This window comes from Scyliorhinus canicula, chromosome 3 (genome assembly GCF_902713615.1).
Source record: "Scyliorhinus canicula chromosome 3, sScyCan1.1, whole genome shotgun sequence".
Classification (NCBI taxonomy): Eukaryota; Metazoa; Chordata; class Chondrichthyes; order Carcharhiniformes; family Scyliorhinidae; genus Scyliorhinus; species Scyliorhinus canicula.
This window is the reverse complement of record NC_052148.1, coordinates 31,023,610-31,042,498: the sequence shown is the minus strand read 5'-3', so window position 1 is coordinate 31,042,498 and position 18,889 is coordinate 31,023,610. Positions and strand designations below refer to the sequence as shown.

Sequence of the window (18,889 nt, the reverse complement as noted above, 5' to 3'; positions counted from 1 at the left end):
ACTGAAGCATTTGAAAAATGAAATGAAATGAAAATCGCTTATTGTCACAAGTAGGCTTCAGTGAAGTTACTGTGAAAAGCCCCTTGTCGCCACATTCCGGTGCCTGTTCGGGGAGGCTGGTACAGGAATTGAACCGTGCTGCTGGCTTGCCTTGGTCTGCTTTAAAAGCCAGCGATTTAGCCCAGTGAGCTAAACCAGCCCCACTAATCCAGGATTTAGATAATCCAGGCTTGATCCAGTTCTGGGCAACACACTTTCGTCAGAAAGTGAAGGGATGAGAGAGGGTGCAGAAGAGGTTCGCGAGAATAGTTTCAGGTACTCTAAATTTATTTTAAAAAAGGGAAGCTAGGCAAGAGAAAGCTGTGAGGAGATCTGCGAGGAGACAATCAGAATGGGTCTGGATATGGTAGACAGGAGGAAACTGTATCCATTGGTACAAGGGCCCAGAAACAGAGGACACTGATTTGAGCTGAATGGGAAAAGAAATAATGGCGACATGAGGTAACTTTCTTTTTACGCAGCGAGTGATTAGGATCTGGAGTGCACTGCCTGGGAACACGGCCGAGACAGATTCAGTTGAGGTCTTCAAATTAGAATTGGATAATTATCTGATGAGAAAATAGTTGCAGGGCTGCAGGGAGGAAGTGGGGGAGCAGGACTACAGGAATTGCATTTATGGAGAGCCAGAAGGTCGTCATGTGCTGATTGGCCTTTTTCTCCCCTGTAACCATTCTATGATTTTAAGAAGGAGCAGTGGAGAGCGTAGTGCACATACTGCACATCGCTCAACCAACAGGCAAGCTGTTTCTTATCGTGCTGCTGCTTGCGGGAGCTTGATGGGCACGAATTGGCTGTCACGTTGCTCAGCATCCGAACGGTGGCTACACTTCACACAGGACTTCATTAGCTGCAGTTAACTTTGGGGCCTTCCTGAAGTTGTCAAAGATGCTCCATGAATACACGGCTTTGTTGATGACAAGGAAAAACAAGCCAACCTTCTATTTGTCATTAAAATAAAAAAAAAATTATCTTTGATGAAAGGAGAAGGAAGGAAATAAAAACTTTGACAACTGGTAAAGAGGCTTTTTATCCTTGTCATTTTTGACCTGCAGTCAAATGAATATGAGTCAATGGAATTTACTGACTCATTAGCTCATGGCTGATGTTGTCTCCAGCACTGTATACTGTTCGCTCATTCTGAAACCAATGAAGGTCATTGCTGATTTGTTGTCAGTGACCACAGTCTCACTTCATGTTAGACGGCGCTAACTGGTGAGGCCAGTATTAGAAAAAAAACACACACAAATGCTAGAAATCCAAAACGAAAACAGGAGCTGCTGGAAATAAACAGCAGAACCAAAATTGAGCAGTTTGTTTTCATCAAAAAAAACCCCGAACTGTTAAAGCTGCCCGTTAGCTCCCTCTCTTCGCTGGCAGCACCAGACAGGGCTAACAAACGGCTTACTGACCATAGAGATTGTGCTGAAAGAGATTCACACCTCTTCCCTTCACAAAGCGAACGACCACTCTGGCGAAAGGACAATCACTGTTAACAATCTCCTCAATCACTGGGAGAAGATTTAGTCAAATCGATTCTACTCCATGCGAATCAGTGCAGAACTAATTCAATTAATTGAGAGTGGAAGATAACCTCATGTGCCATAAATCTGTTGGCTTGGGTACTATTTTCCATAATTGAACCTTTCTCAATGTGTGAAATACGACTTTAAATTGTCATTAACTCTGCGTTGGTCTGCGTTTGTTGCATTACTGTTTATTCATTGCTCTCTCCCGAGATTTTTTAAACATCCTCGGGTTGAGTGTTGGGTAGCGGGGGGAGGGGGGGGGGGGGGGGGGGGGATGGGAGAGGGGGGGGGATGGGAGATATACACCTTGGCTCCAAAATGGATACAAAATAGATGTTGTGCCCAAGTCGCATGGCTGAAACCATTTCCAGGTTGTGGAGTTGATTCAGTTCTAGCGGTGAGTGGTGGGTGCTTGTTTGGTGCACTCGATGGAGTGGTAGGAGGGACGCGCAGGTCTTGGGTTAGAGGTGGGTGCAGTGGGCACGGAGAAGCAGAAACAGTCAAGGATGAATGTTCCTGCAAACCCCATAACAAAAACTACACCAGACAGAGCTTTCTCCAAAGGACCATCGTTGTATAGGTCTCTTCAGAGGCATATCTGCACGACCATGCAATGCAGCAGATAACAGAAAGAGCTGCGGACAAGAGTGAGGATTATAAGGTGGGAATTTGTTGAGAACAGGAATTCAATACAGAGGGGAAAGGAGGCTCTCATTATGTTACACTAATCCAAAATGATTTAGGAACTATGGGCGGGATTCTCCGGCCGCGTTTGCCCGGCGACCGGAAAATCCCGCCCGAGGTCAATGGACTTCTCCATTGTCCGCCTCTTACCCTTGGTGTTATTGCGGTGAGCGGGGCAGAGGAATCCAGCCCTATATAGTCATGCACATTTACACATGTATATTCAGAATGCCACTTAACTCTCAATGTGAAGCAATCCAGCAGTCTGTCGAGGAAGGAGAGATAAATGGATTGAGTAACAAACAATTTGCGGTGGTAAGAGATTTAATTGTTCAGTATGTGGGGACACAGTAGCATTGTCACTGGACTAGTAATCCAAAATCCCAGGTTAATGTTCAAATCCTACCATGTGGTGGAATTTAAATTTAATTAATAAATCTGGAATATGAAATTAATTTCAGTAAATTTAGATTTAGATTTATTGTCACATGCACCGAGGTACAGTGAAAAGTATTGTTCTGCGTACAATCCAGGCAGTCACTCCATGCATGAAAAAAAAATCATAGGCGATAAATACACAATATAAATACATAGACATGGACATCAGGTGAAGCATACAGAGTATAGTGTTTCAACAGTGGAGAAGATGTGTAGAAAGATCAGTTCAGTCCATAAGAGGGTCATTCAAGAGTTTGGTAACAGTGGGGATGAAGCTGTTTTTGAATCTGTGAGTGCGTGTTCTCAGGTTTTTGTATCTTATGTCCAATGGAAGAAGGTGGGAGGGGTCTTTGATTATGCTGCCCTCTTTCCCAAGTCAGCGAGAGGTGGAGACAGAGTCAATGGATAGGAGGTGGGTTCGCGTCATGGACTGGGCTATGTTCACGACACTCTGAAGTCTTTAACGGACTGAGCAGTTGCCATGCCAGGCTGTGACGCAGCCAGATAGGATACTGTCTATGGTGCATCTGTAAAAATTGGTAAGAGTCAATGTGGATATGCCAAATTTCCTTAATTTCCTGAGGAAGAATAGGCGCTGTTGGGCTTTCTTGGTTGTAGCGTTGACGTGGGTGGACCAGGATAGATTGTTGGTGATGTGCACACTTAGGAATTTGAAGCTGTCAACAATCTCCACCTTGACATCATTGATGCAGACAGGGATGTGCAATACTTTTCTTCCTGAAGTCAATATCCAGCTCCTTAGTTTTGCTGACATTGAGGTAGAGATTGTTGTCATTGCACCATGCCACTAGGTTCTCTATCTCTCTCCTGTACTCTGACTCATCGTTGTTTGAGATCTGACCCACTATGGTCGTGTCATCAGGAAACTTGTAGATGGAGTTGGAGCTGAATTTTACCGCACAGTCGTGTGTGTATAGGGATTATAGTAGGGGGCTAAGTATGCAGCCTTGCTGGGCCCCGGTGTTGAAGACTATCATTGAGGAGGTGTCATTGTTTATCCTTGCTGATTGTGGTCTATGGGTCAGGAAGTCGAGGATCCAATTGCAGAGGGAGGAACCAAGTCCAAGGCTTTGGCATGGATATGAGCTTGGTAAGGATTTTGCTGTTGAAGGCGGAGCTGTAGTCAATGAATCGGAGTCTGACGTAGGAATCCTTGTTGGCTAAATGTTCCAGGGATGAGTGTAGGGCCAGGTAGATGGCATCTGCTGTGGACCAGTTGTGGCGGTTTGCGAATTGCAGTGGATCAAGGCATTCTGGGAATATGGAGTTGATGTATCTCATGACCAACCACGTGAAGCACTTCTTAATGATGGTAGTCATGGAGGCACGTTGCCTGATTCTTCCTTGGCACTGGTATGATGGAGGTCTTCTTGAAGCAGGCAGGAATCTCGGATCGGAGAAGGGAGAGGTTGAAGATGTCCGCGAACACACCCGCAAACTAGTCCGCGCAGGATAGAGTGCTGAGAGTTTGTGTTGTTTGTCTGTGACTGTAGCTTTGTCTGGTATTGTTTCTTGTCCCTGATGGCTTTGTGGAGGTTGTACCTGGATTTTTTATAACAGTCAGGGTCACCTGTTTTGAACACCTCAGACCAGGATTTCAGAAGGGATTGGATCTCCCGATTCAACCAATATCAATGGGATTTTCCATTGAAACCACTCCACGCCGCTGGGAAACCTGCAAGCGGAGATGCCCTGCCGGCAGAACAGAGAATCCCAACGGCCAGAGAATTCCGCCTCTTGTCGCCCATGGATCGACTTAATTGGTCTTGGCTTTTGTGATTAATAATTTGTTTTATAAAACGTTTTTATTGGGTTTTTGAACATAGTATATTTACAGTTATGTACACAGAATGAAAAAACCTGGTAGGATATTCTACACCAACTCAAAAACAGAAACTCTGTACAGTTAGCAATATTATGTTTTACAAATAAATAGACACGTGTTTGTGGGGGGGGGGGGGGGGGGGGGGGGGTTGGGAAACTCTTGATAACTTGTTCAATGTGTTCTTTTGTGCAACTTTCAAATTTGCATAACTTTATTTTCTAAGCTTTCTTCTAATCTGATTCAAAAACATCCTTTTATAGCTATTTTCTGATTACATTTTAACTTAAGGTTTGGAAGGAGACTTTGAGCTAGATTCTCCACCACCTGCTGCCGGCAGCGGAGTTACTGATGCAGCGGAGAACTCAGCGGTAGTGGAGAAAATGGGATCTCCGATTCTCTGGTCCCCCGCTGGCATCAGAATCAAGGTTTGTGCCCCGCAGGCCGGGCACCGTATTCTCCGGGCCTGGGTGATTCTCCGGTGCTCTGGGCCGGGAACAACGTGGGGAGAACCACTGCTGTTCCTGACAAATGTGTTTTGGGTGCGGTTGACCTTGTGGTGGGCCAAGGGGGGAACCGAAGACCATCAGAGGAGCACTCTCCACCCAACAATGCTAGACCTGTCCACCCTATACCCCACCAAACCCTCCTCCGCACCCCCTAAATATAGAGACCCCCACAGATGCCCCCAGAAAAGAAACCCCTGTCTAAACGTCCCTGTCAGTAAGCCTCCCAAAAAAGAGACCCCTGTGAAAAATAATCACTGCATTAACGCTCACCTGGGCAATACACCTGTTGACTCAGACACAGGAAGCATCACCTGTCAATTCCTGGGAAAAGAAGACCTGTCGGCTGGGTTTAAACACCTCAGATCTCTGATCTGCAAGCCATTACTCATTTCCCTTTGACATTGATTTTACTAGACTGTGATTGACAGCTTCCACACACCCCCAGCTGTCAGCATTGTTCCATTCATCTTCCTTCGTGGTTGAGTAACCCTGAAGTGCTCTAACTGTAATGTTTATAAGCATCAAGCTTTGGTTGACAGCTCCTTGACCACTTCAAATAGAGTTAAGTGCTTTCCAATCACCTCCCTTCACAGTTGAATCAACCCCGCTAATCACACCTGGAACAGACTCTGATTTTTTTTTTTGGTTAGATCGAGCCCAAAGTCTCTGCGCTGGTCTCTCCATTGATGGACAGGTACTTCGCTTTTCAATGGAACACCATTCTGTTCTATCAGTTTCAATGTTGCTGTAAGTTTTTGTCATAATAGCTGTTGTTATTATGAATGCTCGCGAGGGTTTCAAAATCTGTTTTGAAAAATGAGAATATCTTCGGTCAGTCCACAAGCACGGGCTCTCATGCCCCCATGTCCGCCCTTGGCCTGCTGCAATGTTCTAGTGATGCCTGGGGCAACCTAGCGGAGCAGCATCTCATCTTCCAATTTGCTCTTTTCTCTCCTTACAGATGCTGCAAGAACTGCTGTGATTTTCCACCATTTTCTCTTTTGGTTTCAGATTCCAGCACCTGCAGAAATTTGCTTTTATCTTCTGATTAGGCAGGTTACAGCCCTCAGGACTCAACGTTGAGTTCAACAACTTTTGACTGTGTCCTTTCTCCTCCTATTAATTCCCTTTCTAATATTCCATACATTTTTCTCTCAATGCAAAAACCACTCGTTCTCCCTTCATCATCCCCGTACCTGACCGTTTATCTCTTATTCTTAAATTTAATAAACATCTGTTGCAATCTCTTCCAGCTGCAGTATAGTAACTAACATGTGGATGTAGTGCTATTATGAATGAAACTGGACTACTTGCGTGCCAAACATTATAAGCACCACGTATTATGGTGGCATGGTGGTATAGTGGTTGGCACCGGAACAGGCGCCGGAGTGTGGCAACTAGGGGATTTTCACAGTAGCTTCATTGCAGTGTTAATGTCAGCCTACTTGTGACAATAATAACGATTATTATTAATATCCTGCACGGAGCGTGCTGGGTGGGAATGCTGGTCTTCCCCATGCTTCTTGTGGAGTACGAGCTCCCCCACTATAATAATAATCTTTATTAGTGTCACAAGTAGGCTTACATTAACACTGCAATGAAGTTACTATGAAATCCCCTAGTCGCCACATTCCGGCGCCCGTTTGGGTACACAGAGGAAGAATTCAGAATGTCCAATTCACCTAACAAGCACGTCTTTCGGGACTTGTGGCAGGAAACCAGAGCACCCGGAGGAAACTCACGCAGACATGGGGAGAACGCCCAAGTAAAATGTGAAGCAGTTGAAGGGAACCTGCCGGGGTGCAAAGGGATGTATGGCCCCGGGGGGGGGGGGAGACTGGCAGTGCTACCCTTGCAGTGCCACCCTGGCAGTGTCAAACTGGCACTGTCAACCTGGCAGTTTCAACCTGGCAGTGCCACACTGGCAGCACAACCTGGCAATTTCAATCTGGCAGTGCCACACTGGCAGTGACAACCTGGCAGTGCCACACTGGCAGCACAACCTGGCAACTTCAATCTGGCAGTGCCACACTGGCAGTGACAACCTGGCAATTTCAATCTGGCAGTGCCACACTGGCAGTGACAACCTGGCAGTGACAACTTGGCACTGCCATCAAGCCCTATGACTATGATTTTATGATTAAGGGTCGTATTTTATATTCTACACCCACCGCTTTATGCCACCACACGGCAGCAGGAAATCCACAGCTGTGAGTGCACTGCCAGCAGGAACAGGGAATCTCAACGGTCGGAGAATCCTGGCCAGGGGCTGAGTTCTTCAAGCAATACTATAAGACTGGATGGAATTCATTTAAAATCATCACTGGCAGGAGTGGGGACGTTGTAGATAAAGTGCTGGAGAGTGTACAAACCAGAAGGAGGGGTGATTGCGATAGGTGCGAGAGAACGAAAGATGTGTGGTTAGGTAATTTGGACATTCTGAATTCTCCCTCTGTGTACCCAAACAGGCGCCGGAATGTGGCGACTAGGGGTTTTTCACAGTAACTTCATTGCAGTGTTAATGTAAGCCTACTTGTGACAGTAATAACAATTATTATTATTACATGGGCGGAATTCTCGGTTTCAGAAACTAAGGGCAGGACTCACTGTCCTCCCAGTCCCATTTTCTGGCGCGGTGCACATCCGTTGGCAGCGGGAGTCTCCGCCCCGGCAGCCGGCCAATGGGGTTTCCCATTGTGGCCACGCCCATGCTGTTGGGAAATCCGCAGGCGTGAGTGCGCTGCCGATGAAGTGGAGAATCCCGCCCTCAGTGTTAAGAACTGGTCTGAACTCGGTGCATTAGCTTCGATAGCCAGTGTATCCCTTTGGATATGGTTCTAAGATGCCACTGGTAGAGGTAAGCCACCCTTTAAGATTGTTAAAAGTAAACATGCTTGTGCAGAAAATGTGCGTATACTCATTGGAGCTAGCAAGCAGTTGAGGAAGTGTCAAAAGATACTGCATGAGTTGGCATGGAGAGGGTAAGGCCAAGGGTGCAGACATGCATTGGCATGAGTTGGCACTCAGTTGCCATAGTGCAGGCATTGTCAAACTCAGGGGCACGACCCGCGGGTGGGTCGCAGGCGGGTGTCGGGAGGGTCATGGAGCCATCCGTCGTTGCGCTCCAGATCACGTAAATCTGCGCGCAACAGCCGCAGCAGCCGGCTGTTGAGAGCGCCGGCTGCATGCGGCCTTCAAAACGGCCGCGAACATGTAAATAAAATGCGGCCGCACTGTGCATGTGTGCCAGATCATCGGCGCGCAAGCGCAAAGCTGTGCGCGGCAATGATCGGGCACGCAAGCGCAGTGAGGCCGCTATTTTTTTTAAACGGTCGCAGCTTTTTGTTTTACAAGTTCCAGAGGGGTTTTATTCATTTTATTCATTTATTTTATTCATTTAATTTTTATATTTTTCATTTATTTTATTCATTTTATTTTATTGTTTTTTTACAATTTCGGGGGCGTTTTATTTGATAAACCTTTACAGGAAAAAAATGCAGAACTTTGGACAATTGGAGACTCCATACTTTCCGACACATGAAGGCTTCACCTTCATCCAACAGGTTCCATTGGAGGAGCGTGTACGAGGGCCAAAGGGACCCAAAACCATTTCCTCCATTTTTGTCAGCAGCAAACAAGGTAAGAGAAAATGGTGGGTCGCGCAGGTCGGCCGGCGTGGGTCGCGCAGGTCGGCCAGCATGGGTCGCGGTGGTCGGCCAGCATGGGTCGTGTTGGTTGGCTGGGTTGGGTCCCGAAGGTTGGCCAGTTGGTAAAAATGGGTCCCCGAAAAAAAGTTTGAAAAACACTGCCATATTGCATATGAGAAACCTTGGGGAAGTGGGTATAGTGGTGTAGAGTTTAATAGGGATATGACGGGCATGGATTGGCATGGATGGGGCATGGAGTGTGTGAAGGGGTTGGGGGAGGTTTAAATAACTTAAGCAAAGTGCTGCAGCGCAGAGGCAGTCCTTCTGCTCAGACCGCCTCTGGACTCGTTCTGAGGGTGGAGGAGCTGACTTCCAATCCAGCCCGCCACCCTGGAACAAAAATCCCAACTGCAATTGGCCACTTTTACAGGTCGGGTTCAAAGAGCCGGGAAATCTCCAGTCTCTGTACACCTGACCGGGGAGCAAACACCTGTGCCTCAGTTCCTAAAAACACAGAGGTGTGATGATATGCATAAGCAACCATATAAATAGTATCAGACATGACCTCCAACCAGCAGGTGGCTGTAGAGAACAACCATGTGATACTGTTGCCTCAGGGAGCCTGGAGATAGTCGTCAAAGTGGATAGTCACATTTGTAGTAGCTCTTAGATAATTTATAATAGTTAGAGGTTTTTGAGAATATTCTTCCGGTTATCTAACTCACATTATTGTTGAACGATAAAACATTTAACTAGTCTCAAGTTAGACATTCTCTCGTGCACTTATTCCGACCGGTCAAGCATCAGAACATAACAGGAGAGGGGAAAGCACTGTGGATTTGATTGAGTATTCGGGCGACCAAATCTCCAGCACAAAGGTGGACAAGACTTTAAGCATCAGGGGTTTAATACATTTGGCAGAACATGAAGATCAAAGGTTACTATCATCCAATAAACATTGCCAATCACAACCTTAAGTGAAAATGAAGCCCTGTCATATTGGGCCTAGAGGGTCTTAATACAGCCAGGAGGATGACGTGCCTGAAGGGCATTCGATTCCTTTGGGCTTCCCCCATGGAACTGACGGGCGTTCCCAGGCAGCTCAACATAATTCAAACAAAAAGTTGTTATGTTTCTGGTTATATTCTATTCCCAACCATGCCAAGGGCTGCAGGCAGGTTTGAGAAGGATGGGGAGGGAAGGTTTTCATTTGCCACAGTCGCATACAATATTGCTCGTGACTTTGATAAGAGCCAGGAGATAGAGGAGAAAATGTACAAGCAAATTCCAGAGGCCTGGAAAAACAATTGTTTATTCTTGTGAAATGATCAGGTGGTTGATTTGGCATCCAGTACTGGATATGCCACAATTTCCCCCAGTTAGGTATTGGGAAGATAGAAGTCAGTCCCCATTCCAAACTACGATTCCGAGCTGCCAACTGCATCCCTCTTCCTGGCAACGGTCTGAGACTGAATCAGTCTGTTGACAACCTTGTTGCCATACCTGGTCCCGGGATGAGCTGCCATCAGTAAAACTGCCTATTCTCACCTCCATAACATCGCTCGACATTGCCTCATTTCAACCCATCTGCATCTCAAATCCTCACTTCTGTCTTTTTTTGACCCCAAGACTTGACTACTCCAACACCATCCAGGCCACCCTCCTTCCATAAACTTGAGGTGTTCCAAAGCTCTTCTCCTCTCATCTGAACTCACACCAAGTTCCATTCCCCTATTAGCCCTGTAATTACTGACTAACACTGCCTCCCAGGCTAGCAATGTCTTGATTTTAAACTTCTCATCCTTGTTTTCAAATCCCTCAATGGCCTCATACGCTGTAATCCCCTTCAGCTCTACAGTCCTCCAGGATATCCGTGCTGCTCTAACTCTGACCTATTTGTCATAATGTACACCAGTATATCATGGTGCAGACACATACTGATGGACATACACTGGGACCAATTAACATGCACAAACACCGCAGCCAATCACCAGTTAGAATACACACACTATAAAGGCAGAGGGCACCATGGTTCCCGCTCATTCTGGGTGCTGCCTCTCAGTAGAACAAGAGCTCATCACGTTTAGCACAGACTCACACCACGTGCTGAGAGATTCAACTGGTTCGGACAGGCTTAGGTCTCTAGTTAAACTAACATTGTTTAAACCCACAGTTCTCGTATGTCGATTAGTTCATAGTTAGTTAATAAAATAGAGTTGAACCTTCCTCAGTGTTGGTGGTATATGTTAACCTTGCAAGTCTACATTATCCGACAATTCACTACTGAGCTTCCCCGATTTGAATCTCTCCACCAATGCTGGCCGTGTCTCCGGCTATTGAGGCCCCAAGCTTTGAGTTCCCTCCATATATCCTTCTGCCTCTCTACCTCGTTTTCTTCCTTTTAAACACTTCTCAGAACAGACCTTTTTTTTGGTCATCGCTTGACGTGACCTGTTGACAGATTTTCTTTCAGAATGCGCCTGTGAAGTAGTCTGGGGTCTTCTATTACTTTAAAGGTGCTGTATAAATACAAATTGCTATTGATGTATATGAATAGATTCTGTACTCCTCTTGCGCTGCTCCGACCGTTGTTAAACGAGTTACTTTGACTTACGAAGAGCAACACCACAGGGAGGCCGGTTAGTTGTTTGTAAATATGGCAACTTGTCTAAACTGGGTCTTGCCAGCCCTGCCCCGTTAATGTGCTGTTGGCGTACATTCCATCTACATGCTCAAATTACAAATTAAAAAATGTTTCTTGCTGTTGCATGGCATTAAACGACAATAAATTGTGCAAGTGCGGCATGTTTTGAGCCGTGAACGTGTAAACAGAAACAGACAGAGCAGCAGACAAGGCTACTTTAAACAAAGAGATTGCTTTTCTTGAGCCAAAAATGGGTAATTAAAGGAGCTGTCAGCTATGTATTCCTATTGCTGTATGTTCAAATCACAGTTAATGGTACGCTTGCTTATCCAGGGATGCAATTAAATGAAGTTTCAACAAAGCGACGTATATTTGGCCCGGGTTATTGCCATCCGTGATTAGAGCTCCTAATGATGCTGTACACCTCCACGCAGTGATTTGCCGCCACCCTTTATAAGCCCTGTGATTTGGAGCACTCCAGGAGGTTGGGGGAAAAAAAATCATGTTTTAGGCTGTCCTGTGCGAATAAACAAAAAGGAAAAATGTGTGTCAGTTCATTTAATAATCATTCCATGTTTCATTCGCAACCGGCACTCGAAGGTTGCAGCGGACAAGCTCGCTAAATGAGGGAAGTGACAGCATTTAAACGCCATCTCAGCTTTTGAAGTGCCCCTTAATGTGATGCAGATTGTTTGCAGTTCCGTGTATTATTTGATCAGTTTTCATTCTAACCGGCAGGTTTTTCCACCGGCGTTACTCGCAGTGAGTCTTTCAGCTTTTCCTTACAGATCAAGCAAGCAGCAGACTTGTTTCTGCAACACGTTTTCTCCCTCCCTGCTCAGCAATACCGCCCTGGATTGAGAAGGCTGTGGATTCAAGTCCCAGTCCAGAGACTTTTTTAAAAATTTCGCGTACCCAATTCTTTTTTGCCAATTTTGGGGCAATTTAGCGTGGCCAATCCATCTACCCTGCACATCTTTTGGGTTGTGGGGGTGAAACCCCACGCAAACACGGGGAGAATGTGCAAACTCCACACGGACAGTGACCCAGAGCCGGGATCGAATCTGGCACCTCGGCGCTGTAAGGCAGCAGTGTTAACCACTGCGCCACCAGTCCAGAGACGTGAGCACTGAATCGAGGCTGACATCTCGGGCGGGATTCTCCCGTACCCGGCGGGGCGGGGGAATCCTCCGCACCTTCAGGGGCTAGGCCGGCGCCAGAGTGGTTTGCACCCCGCCGACTGGCGTGGAAGGCCTTTGGCCCCACGCCAGCTGGGGCCGAAGGGACTCCACCAGCCGGCACAAGTCCACGCATGCGCAGGGAGGGGGGGGTTCACCTACGTGTCGGCCATCGCGGAGGCTGACATGGCCGACGCGTAGGAAAAGAGTGCCCCCACGGCACAGGTGCGCCCATGGATTGGTGGGCCCCGATTGCGGGCCATGCCACCATGGAGGCACCTCCCCCCCGGGGCCATATCGCCCCCCCCCCCCCCAGGACCCCGGAGCCCGCCCACGCCGCCAGGTCCCGCCGGTAAGAGACCAAGTCTAATCTATGCCGGCGGGCAAAGAACCAGCGGGACTTCAGCCCATCGCGGGTCGGAGAATCGCCAGGGGGGGGGGGGCGCTGCGAGTGGCCGCCGACCGGTGCGGTGCGATTCCTGTCCCCACTGAATCTCCGGTGCCGGAGAATTCGGCGGCCGACGGGGGCGGGATTCACGCCGCCCCCCAGCGATTTTCCGACCAGGTGCGGGGTCGGAGAATCCCGCCCCTCAATACAGCACTTTCAGATGACCAATCTTCCCTTTGCGATGGGTTTAGTAGATCCCATGACATGACTGGAAAAAGAGCAGGGGCAGTCTTCTGGGCGCTTGGCCAATATTTACCCCTTAATCACCTCCATCAGTGAGTCTTTGCAGGTTGGGGGACATTGTTATGTGCAAATTGTCTGTCTCATTTACCTACTTAAAATAACTTACATCTCAAAGTACTTAATTGGTTGTGACGTGTTTTGGGATTTCCTGATGGCATGAAAGATGTTAGATGAGTACAATTGCTCCTCTCTGATATTCGTGGAGGAAAGCAGCTCACGGTTAAGTTGATTTACACTTGGATAACAAGCGTCTTATTTTTGCTGCTGTGAAATATCGTGCAGGAACAAGTAGAAAACATTCTGTGAACTGGTGTCCTACGAGAACTGAACAGTTGAGTCTGTCCAACTTCATTTCGCTGAGGACCCGAGCTGACGTCAGAGAGGGACAGACATCTCCGCCTTTGGGATGTTGAGCTCAAGCTTTACAAGCATGAAGATCCAGAACACCAGCTTTGCTCTTTATATCTTTTACGTTTGGGAACATTTCATAACCTTGATTCAACATTTGCTATGTGGACAAGGAATGTTCTCCATTTGAAAGCCACCTATCCCTCAGAATAAGCCTTTCTTTATTCTGCTCGCTGAATCTCAAAGAACCCTGGAATCATAGAATCCCTACAGTGCAGAAGGAGGCCATTAGGCCCATCGAGTCTGCACCGGCCCACTGAAAGAGCACCCTATCTGGGACCACTATCCCCATAATTGACCTAACTAACACGTCCTTGGACACTGAGAGACAATTTAGCGTGGCCAATCCACCTAACCTGCACATCTTTGTACTGTGGGAGGAAACCGGAGCACCCGGAGGAAACCCACTCAGAAACGGAGAGAAAGTGAAAACTCCACACAGTCACTTAAGGTCGGAATTGAACATGGGCCCCTGGGCCCTGACTCTGACTTTAAAATTATATCCCGTTTTCCTGGAATTCACCACCATTGGAAAAGGTTTCTCTCACAGCAGGGTGTGCTGATTTGGGGGGTTTGGGGAATGAAATTCCCATGCCTGCAGGGGTGGGGGAATGTAGGGAATTCTCAATCTCACTGAGAGCACCCTTTCAAAATGGCACCCCGATCTCTGAGGGCGGTACAGTAGCACAGTGGGTAGCACAGTTGCTTCACAGCGTCAGGGTCCCAGGTTCGATTCCCGTCTTGGGTCACTGTCTGTGCGGAGTCTGCACATCCTCCCCGTGTGTGTGTGGGTTTCCTCCGGGTGCTCCGGTTTCCTCCCACCATCCAAAGATGTGCAGGTTCGGTGGATTGACCATGACAAATTGCCCTGAGTGTCCAAAAAAAGGTTAGATGGGGTTACTGGGTTTTGGGGATAGGGTGCAGGTGTGGGCTTAGGTAGGGTGATCGTTCCATGGGCTGTGCAGACTTGATGGGCTGAATGGCCTACTTCTGCACTGTAAATTCTATGATCTATAAGCCAGTTTGACCGACAGGTTTAGTCCCCTGCTGCTAAAAGAAATTCTAAGGGCGAGATTCCCCTTTTGGGAGACAGTTTTGCAGCCGGAGGAGAATAATTATCGATTTACGTTATCCCAGGAGCACAAATCAGGAAGCAATTCACTAAGAAAGATAAGTGCATTCCAATCACAACCTTGACTGATTGCAATGCACTTAGTGATTGAAATGCACTTATCTCTCTTTGTTATGATTGATGTTTGCAAACATTGGAGTTTAAGCACTTAGAGTCACTGACCCATGAAGGGAGATGAATGAATCAAGGTTGTGGCAGATTTGTCAATGACAGCCCACTGCTAGAGAGGAATGAATGGCTTTCAGCTAATGGATCTGAGGGCTTTAAACACAGGTCACAGCTGTTCTCCTTCCAGGAATGGCCACGGTGCTTCCAGGTATGTGTTACAATTGTAATTCTGTTCACTGGTCCTGTCTGGACTGCTCACTAGATTCCAGACGGGGATCTTTTTTCTGGGGTCCCTCAATTTAGGGTGTCCCTGTGGTGGCTCCCTTTAATTAGGGGGGTCTCTATTGAGGGTCCTTTCTTTATGGCATCCCTGTGGGGGTTTCCTTTAGCTAGTGGGTCCCTGGGAGGGTCTCCATATTAAGAGGGTCCCTGGGTCATCACCCTATTAAGGGGGTCCCTGAAGGGGTCTCTCTATTAAGGGGGTCTCTTGGGTGGGTCTTCCATTTTAGGGGGACTATGGGGTGGGCCAGGGCACATCTAGTAGAGGATGGGTGGGCAGGTCGTGCATTGTGGGGGGGAGGGTAGTCCTTGGATGGACTTTGGGGCAATTCCGTTAAGGAGTTACCCCCTTGGCTCACAGCAAGGACCACCAAGTCAGGCTCCGGTTTGGTGAGATCTGTTCTGATTCCCGCCCACTTGATTTCCGGTCCAGGGGACCAGAGAATCACAGCGGGCCAGGGAAAAAGGAAAAAAGACACATTTGTTTCCATCCTCCCGCTGGCGCGAGGGTGCAAACCCCGATCCTGTCACCAGCGGGCTGCCGCAGCATCGTGACCGAATCGGCACACACCCGGCCCTCACGGATGCCCTGTATGCCCTTGCTGACCAGTACATCCAGCACCCTGTGGACTGCACCCACCAGGATGCACGGGCAGCGGGGTTCGCTGCCGTCGCCGGGATGCCCCGATGGGGAGCATGTCGCCCTATGGCCACTGCTGGATAACAGCTGATGTTCACGAACAGGAAGGGTTTCCCACTCAATGAACGTTCAGATGGTCTGTGACCATCAGATGAGGATCCTGCATTCCTGCGTCCGATACCCGGGCAGCGTACATGACTCATTCGATTTGGCACCATGTGATCCCCAAGTTCAACAGACCTCCCCCCACCCCCACCGGCTGCGGGGCTAGTTGCAACAGGGGTTATCCCTTGCGGTCGTGGCTGATGACGCCTATACAGAGGCCACAGACCGACGCGGAGCACCGCTACAATGATGCCCATTGTGCGACCAGGGGTGTGGTCGAGAGGGGCTTCAGTGTCCTGAACCACTGCAGGTGCCCGGACCACTCTGGAGGGGCCCTTTCAGTACGAGGCCGGGAGGGTTGGCCTCCACAATATAGCCCAGCATTGGAGCGATGTTTTGGAGGAGTATGGAGCAAGGGCATGCCTCATCGGATGAGGGGGAAGGGGATAATGAGCGGGACATGGGGGCTGGCCAGGCACGGGAAGCCGCACAACCAAACTGCCAGGGCCAGCAAGCAAGGGACACATTAATCGACACACATTTCACCAACTAGAGGGGGAGGGGGGTTGCTGGGCAGGGCAACGGCACCACAATACCACCCCCCCTCACCACCGACCACCCTCACCTCCCACACCACCCTCACCTCCCACACCACCAACCACCCTCACCTCCCACACCACCGACCACCCTCACCTCCCACACCACCGACCACCCTCACCTCCCCACCACCCTCACCTCCCACACCCACCCTCACCTCCCACACCACCGACCACCCTCACCTCCCACACCACCAACCACCCTCACCTCCCACACCACCGACCACCCTCACCTCCCACACCACCGACCACCCTCACCTCCCACACCACCAACCACCCTCACCTCCCACACCACCGACCACCCTCACCTCCCACACCACCGACCACCTCACCTCCCACACCACCAACCACCCTCACCTCCCACACCACCGACCACCCTCACCTCCCACACCACCGACCACCCTCACCTCCCACACCACCCTCACCTCCCACACCACCAACCACCCTCACCTCCCACACCACCGACCACCCTCACCTCCCACACCACCCTCACCTCCCACACCACCAACCACCCTCACCTCCCACACCACCAACCACCCTCACCTCCCACACCACTAACCACCCTCACCTCCCACACCACCGACCACCCTCACCTCCCACACCACCCTCACCTCCCACACCACCAACCACCCTCACCTCCCACACCACCAACCACCCTCACCTCCCACACCACTAACCACCCTCACCTCCCACACCACCGAACACCCTCACCTCCCACACCACCAACCACCCTCACCTCCCACACCACCAAACCACCCTCACCTCCCACACCACCAACCACCCTCACCTCCCACACCACCCTCACCTCCCACACCACCAACCACCCTCACCTCCCACACCACCGAACCACCCTCACCTCCCACACCACTAACCACCCGCACGTCCCACACCACCGAACCACCCTCACCTCCCACACCACCGAACCACCCTCACCTCCCACACCACCCTCACCTCCTACACAACCGACCACCCTCACCTCCCACACCACCCTCACCTCCCACACCACCCTCACCTCCCACACCATCAACCACCCTCACCTCCCACACCACCAACCACCCTCACCTCCCACACCACCAACCACCCTCACCTCCCACACCACCGACCACCCTCACCTCCCACACCACCGACCACCCTCACCTCCCACACCACCGACCACCCTCACCTCCCACACCACCGACCACCCTCACCTCCCACACCACCCTCACCTCCTACACCACTAACCACCCGCACGTCCCACACCACCGAACCACCCTCACCTCCCACACCACCGAACCACCCTCACCTCCCACACCACCCTCACCTCCTACACCATCGACCACCCTCACCTCCCACACCACCCTCACCTCCCACACCACCCTCACCTCCCACACCATCAACCACCCTCACCTCCCACACCACTAACCACCCTCACCTCCCACACCACCGACCACCCTCACCTCCCACACCACCCTCACCTCCCACACCACCAACCACCCTCACCTCCCACACCACCGACCACCCTCACCTCCCACACCACCGACCACCCTCACCTCCCACACCACCGACCACCCTCACCTCCCACACCACCGACCACCCTCACCTCCCACACCACCCTCACCTCCTACACCACTAACCACCCGCACGTCCCACACCACCGAACCACCCTCACCTCCCACACCACCGAACCACCCTCACCTCCCACACCACCCTCACCTCCTACACCATCGACCACCCTCACCTCCCACACCACCCTCACCTCCCACACCACCCTCACCTCCCACACCATCAACCACCCTCACCTCCCACACCACCAACCACCCTCACCTCCCACACCACCGAACACCCTCACCTCCCACACCACTAACCACCCTCACCTCCCACACCACTAACCACCCTCACCTCCCACACCACCGAACACCCTCACCTCCCACACCACTAACCACCCTCACCTCCCACACCACCAACCACCCTCACCTCCCACACCACCGACCACCCTCACCTCCCACACCACCCTCACCTCCCACACCACCCTCACCTCCTACACCACCGACCACCCTCACCTCCCACACCACCCTCACCTCCCACACCACCGACCACCCTCACCTCCCACACCACCCTCACCTCCCACACCACCGAACCACCCGCATGCACACCCCCCTCCGTTATATTTACCTGTGGCACTACGAACTGGGGGCACTGGGTTGTCAGTGACAGCAGGTCGGGTCCATGGGATGGATGATGATGACAGCCCGCTCTGCGATGAGCTCCATGCTCAACATCATTAGATAATGTCTATCTCATGCCCACAGTAGCACTTTCCATCTGGGTGATCACTGCAGGCGGGCTGGCCAATCCATCACATGGCCCGGCGGTCGGAGGAGGGTGGGGTGAGGGTGGCGAGGAGGTGGGGTGTTACACGGTC

General features: G+C 50.2%; 1 long non-coding RNA gene across 1 annotated transcript in view; it reads left to right on the top strand.

Annotated features, from left to right (window-relative positions):
- Nucleotides 1–244: 244 nt before the first annotated feature.
- Nucleotides 245–18,889, top strand: part of LOC119963879 — an 86,312-nt gene continuing 67,667 nt past the window's right edge. The window contains exon 1 of the long non-coding RNA XR_005460190.1: nt 245–501. This is a non-coding gene — a long non-coding RNA (uncharacterized LOC119963879). The remainder of the gene's footprint in view (nt 502–18,889) is intronic.